Genomic DNA, 6,000 nt, shown 5'->3' with positions numbered 1-6,000 from the left:
CCAGTCCTGAATCTGCAGTGCCTCAATGGTAGGAAATCCAAGCAGGCTGTCACCTAGCACAAGCATAAGTAGCGTCTCTATCAATCAATCCACTGTGTAGTCAAAGGAGAGAAACTCCTTTCTCCCTCTTCTGAAATTTCCTGTGCAGTACTCTGGCAAGGTCCTGGCACTGCTGTGACAAATACAACTTAAAATACATTAGCCACTGTTTTGATCCAGAGGAAGGCAAAAAACCCAGCCTGAAGCCTGTGCCAATTATGCCTCAAGAGGGAAAAAATTTCTTCCTGACCCCCATGGCGATCAGGAAATTCCCTGGATCAAGGATTTGACTTTCATTTAACATAAATGATACCATGCAGACTCTCACATTTATACTGTATAACATTACCTAAACCACAATATAACAGTGCATACAAGAAAACATTCACAATCTGTTATTAATAGATAATATGAGAGCATGAAGAAGAGAATATCCTGGCATTTTTTAAAATATGCAAAGAGGGGAGGGTGGGTGGGATGTTTTTACCTGTTCACAAGAAAGGAAGTGAACTGCTTCACACGTCACATCCCTATCCTTCCCCCCCCCCCCCTTAACTTATTGCTTCTCACCCAATCAGAGCTGCATCTGATTTTTCCAATCTTTAAACATAAACCAGTGTAATCTGGCTGCTGGTCATTCGGATCCCTTGTCATGCAGCCCCTGCCTTTATTCCACAGTATGTGGTGTTTGTACTTTGATGACACTTTGAAAGTGCAGTGAGAATAGGGTTTACAGTTAACATAGGGAACAAATTGTGACTATATTGTAAAAAGGGATAACTGCATTGTGCTGTAAATGCTTTCTAGCCACAGTGCCCTCCACTACTATAACTATAAACCTTGCATTTACTACACCATCCAGGAGCAATGGATTTGAGCCATGGGAGGATTACACCTCCATTTCCTGTCCTTCCTGATATTGCAGTGTAACATTTTATATAGTTAATTTTAATACAGAAAACTTGTTCTACTACAAAAAGGATTTCTCACCTAGGACAATAGTTTCTACAGGAGATTTACTTCTAACCATACAATCTGTTGCTGGCACATTTATCAGCATTCGGTTTTTAATGTTTTAGAGTTTTTGGAAACCACGAATAAACTCATTTCCACCAGAACCACAAATGTCTATTTATTAAAAGGCGTGAATTTAAAAAGCACAAACAAATTAAAATGTGGAATGAAAATGAATATTAATATGAAAACCTCAAATTTTTGGTGGTTTTTAGGTTTTCTTATAAGTCACGATGGACTTACAACAAAACCTCTAAAACCACAGATTAAATAAAGATTGTTACAATTTGCCTAGGACAGTTCCCCTGGACTTCTACATGACCTCAACCACATATTAAATGAAAAAAATGAATTTTAAAGCTAAATAACGCAAATTCTGTAAAAAAACAATCATTCGCAAATGGCCCCCTTACAGTGTAATTGCATTCAAAGTGACTCCCCTCAACGAGTTACATGCACTGCTAGGTACATGCTATGCTGGTACATAAGAGTGAACTTGCACCTGTTTCTCTATAGTGTACAAGCTACATTCATGGCATATGGGTATCACACCTGCATACCTTTATTTGTGCCCAATTCTGTGGAGCACAAAGAGTTCCTAAGTAAGCTTTGTGCAAAGAGGGATCTCTACTTAACACCTGCTAAATGGTAGGTATATAGTACAGGGTTCCTTTGTGCCACAGCTCATTGTACTTTGCATCTTAAGTTCCCCATACACGGGCCAATTCTAGCTGCCGATATCAGTCCCTTAGACCGATTCGGCAGCTAATCGGCCCGTGTATGGGCACTACCGACGGGCCTGCCCGACCTATACCTGGCCTGAAATCGTCCAGATCTCGATCGGGCAGGTTAGAAAATCTAGTTGGATCGGGGACTGCATCGGCTCGTTGATGCGGTCCCCGGACCGACTTTTACTATGCCTGTTATAATTCGATCATTTATCCCAGGGCCAAACGATCGAATTATCCTGGATTCTCTCGAAATTGCCCACATGTAGGTGGGGATATCGGGAGAAGATTCGCTCGCTTGGCGACATAGTCAAGCAAGTGGATCGGCCGGTGTAGTCACACCTCTCATACAGTCAGTAGCAATAGGCACAAAGTGGGGAATGACACTAGACGTTTTATGTATGGCGTTTGCCTGTGTCTTTGCAACAAGTACTTAAGAGGCATATGTTTAACTTCTATGATTTAAAAGATTGAATTCTTTAATACCATGAACACAGGGGCACCCATTTACTCGTTTCACCATGTAAAGCACCATGTTAAGTCCCATAGACTCCATTTTAAGCAAATAATTCAAATTTTTCAAAATGATTTCATTTTTCCTATTGAGTTTATTTCATGTTCAAATGATTTTTTATTTAGACTCAAGATATGGAGATCCAAATTACAGAAAGACCCCTTATCCAAAAAACCCCAGATCCTGAGCATTCTGGAGAACAGATCCCATACCTGTACATATTGCTATAAGCTCTGAGAACTAAAGGCTCAGGTCAGCCTGCAAACCTACACTTTGTATGTGGGAACTTTGCCAAAACTGATCATCATTTTGCAACTCAAAGGGGAGCTGTTTGGGTTTGGCATTGTTACACTTTGGTGTGCATTATTGTGCAACATATTTTATAGAGTCTACTTTTTTTTTATTGAGGTGTTTATTATAAATGTACACACAGTTTCGTTGTGACCTTGATGCACTGTAAAACATTAAAAGGACTGGAGTTTGTGGTAGAAATGGCTCTTAAAGAATAAACCCACAGATGTAAAGAGCTCTAAATGCTTTAATAATACAAAATATAAATATAAATCACTGCTAATACACTTCTTTGTTCAAAAGTCTCAGGAAAATAAATCTCAGGAGAAAAGCACAGCAAGATCCCTTTATTGGTTCTTAGGATGTACAGGGGAATGGTAAGTTACAGTGAGATGAAAAAGTGGTTGTGATTAATTAGCCTTTTATGAAAAAAGAATGTGCTTCTCATTTAAAATAACGCAACCAAGAAAGCAACAAGAATACTTTAGTAGTTACTGTTTATTATTGATGTGTACTGATATTATTGATGGCTTAGGCACATACTCCCTACAACCTGGGTGCAAATCAGAATTATAATACAATATTTTAAAAAAGGCTGATGCATACCAGGCCAAATGAACAGAATAATGCAAAAGAATAGCAAAAAGGAATTAGCAGTAGTGATGAGTGAATGTGTTGTATTTGTGAAACGGCGAAATGTTGGGAAAAGTTGTGGATAAAAGAAAATTTTTTTGCACGTCAAAAAAAAAAAAAAGAAAAAAAAGATTGGTGCGATGAATGTGTGCAACTTTTTTTTGTTGCGTGTTGAATTTTCACACAGTGGATTTTTGTGCATGTTTTGCAAAAAAAACGTAAATGGCGAAGCGTGTAAATTCGCTGTGAATCCATGCCTGCCGAAAAATTACACTCATCACTAATTAACAGTGTGGAGGTGCTCGACCCCCTTCCCTTAAATGCAAAAGAAGCGTGGCCCCTGAAGCTCCCGTAGAAATGGCTGGTTTGGAAATGCAACAGATTTATCAAAAAATCTTCGTTTAATCCCTTACCTATTACATATATTGCACTATTCTTTTAATGCTTGTTTTTGCACAGGGTTGCTAAAAAACTGAACTAAAATAAAATACCATATGTTCCCCTCACTAAAAATACAACAAAAACAGACCTGGTTCCATTCAAATGTTTTCCCTAAAATTAAGCAGTCTGTGGCCCCACCAGGGGACAATTGGAAAGAAGAATAACATGAGCAAGTGACTAAACAGGACATATGTTTTACATTTTCAAAATCCACCTTACATGGGATTATAGTATTTATCATAGTAATAATTACTGCAAATTGGTTCCAAATATTTGGGTGATCAGTTTGTATGTAATGTATACATATATACAGATTAATACTCACATAAATTGATTCAGATATTGTATCTGTTATAGAAAATGCTTGGGACCTGGGGTTTTCTTCATAATTTGAATCACCATACCTAAAGTCTACAAAACATTACTCAACATTAAACAAAACAAATAGGATTCTTTAGCCACCAATATAGATTCATGCAGCTTAGTCACCATCAAGTACAAGGCATGGTTTTATTAAAAGCGGATCATTTTTAAAAATGAGAATTATTTGCTTAAAATGGAGTCTATGGGAGATGACCTTCATATAATTTAGATGTATACTAATCTGACTTGAGGAGTGAACATTCTTCCTGTTATTGCAATTTAAGTTAGTATACACTGTACATTGAGTCTATGTAAAGCTTTAAAAGTTAAGTATCTGGGCACTATGTCTATGAAGATTTTCATTCATCCAGGTCATGGTATATCTAGTATAAATAAATTTGAAGCATGAATGTCAAAGTGGAGAAACCATCCCTTAACAGAGGCAGGGGACTTCGACACCATCTGTCTGCTACATACAATGCTGTTCTAACATCTGTACCCCGGCAGTTTCAGAACTCTTCACACATCCATTCATGCAACTCTAACAAGTAACACCCGTTTGAAGAGTTGCATGATACTTTGGTAATCCTTTCAAAGTAACTCCACAGCATTCACACCTCTGTGAGTTTCAGATGTCACCTTTCTGAAGAGTTACATAGTGCCATTGTGATTGGATTAGTGTAAGAGTATATATGCTGAGGACTTCCCATACCAGTCAGTTGAACTGAAGAAGCTGCTTGGATGAGTAGTGAAACGTCTTCAATGATTACTAAACAAGTCCAGTTGCTTCAAATTTATTTATACTAGATATATCTGGGCACTATACTAGCAGTTGGGGGGTAAAGACAGCACACACCACACTTTGTGTCTCAACCCTTTCTCCTTGTAGATTGTAAGCTCTTTTGGGCAGGGCTCTCTTCACCTCTTGTATCATTATTGATTGCTTTATGTTACTCTGTATGTCCAATGTATGAAACCCACTTATTGTACAGCGCTGCAGAATATGTTGGCGCTTTATAAATAAATGTTGATAATAATAATAATACTCTAGCAAAGAAATGTATGGGGGGAGTAACGAATGAATGACATACTGTAGGTAGCAGCTGATAGCTAGAAAAGAAGTTATTTTCTCCTCCTTATATTTGCTTATTGTTGAAGGCAATATGAAGGAGGAGCTGATATGTTCAGCATGGGCATCTTGGATATCAGAACAATTTTACAATGCCTATTCTGAATGATATTTTATGTTTGCAGAATAACCTTTTATCGATACAAACAAATTCAGGCAAAATAAATGTAAAACAATGTGTTTTACCTGAGCAATTCTTATTTCCAGCTGAACTGGTACTACGAACTATAAACTGTTAAAGCCTGCAATAATTCTGGATTAAACCCCAGGTTCCAAACTCTTTATTTTAAACAACATAAGTGTCCTTAGTTAAACCTCCACGATTACCATATGATTCACATTTGCATTGCATTGACCGAACTTAATATTTACAAAGCATTGTGTCCAATGTTGAAGTATGTTTACTTACTGTCCCAAGTCTGTTTAATATTATTTTCCCCAAAATAACTACTTTTTTTATAGTTCCACAATGTATTCATTTTTATAATTCAAAAGCAGTTGTCTCTTATGCCTATTTGCATACTAATTCCAATTTTCTTACTAATCAAATTAAATAAACAATTTTAAAAAAAGAAAAGCATTTAAGCCCACAGGGAAGGAGTCTTTAATAATTCAAAAGATAAAGTAATATGCGTAAGGGTTGCCAACATTCTCTCCAGAGAACCTAATTTTCATAAAATTATTACATCAAACAAGCTCTAAACCATAGAAAGCAAAAATATTTATTACAGTTACATGGAGCACAATAGATCTGACTCAATGTATTCTGTTCGCCAAGGTCTGCTTCTTAATGAATGGATTCCTTAAATCTCAGAGCTCCCAGGTTTAAAGTCAGGGTACCAATTTTT

This window comes from Xenopus tropicalis, chromosome 3 (assembly GCF_000004195.4).
Source record: "Xenopus tropicalis strain Nigerian chromosome 3, UCB_Xtro_10.0, whole genome shotgun sequence".
Classification (NCBI taxonomy): Eukaryota; Metazoa; Chordata; class Amphibia; order Anura; family Pipidae; genus Xenopus; species Xenopus tropicalis.
This window is presented reverse-complemented; position numbering follows the sequence as displayed.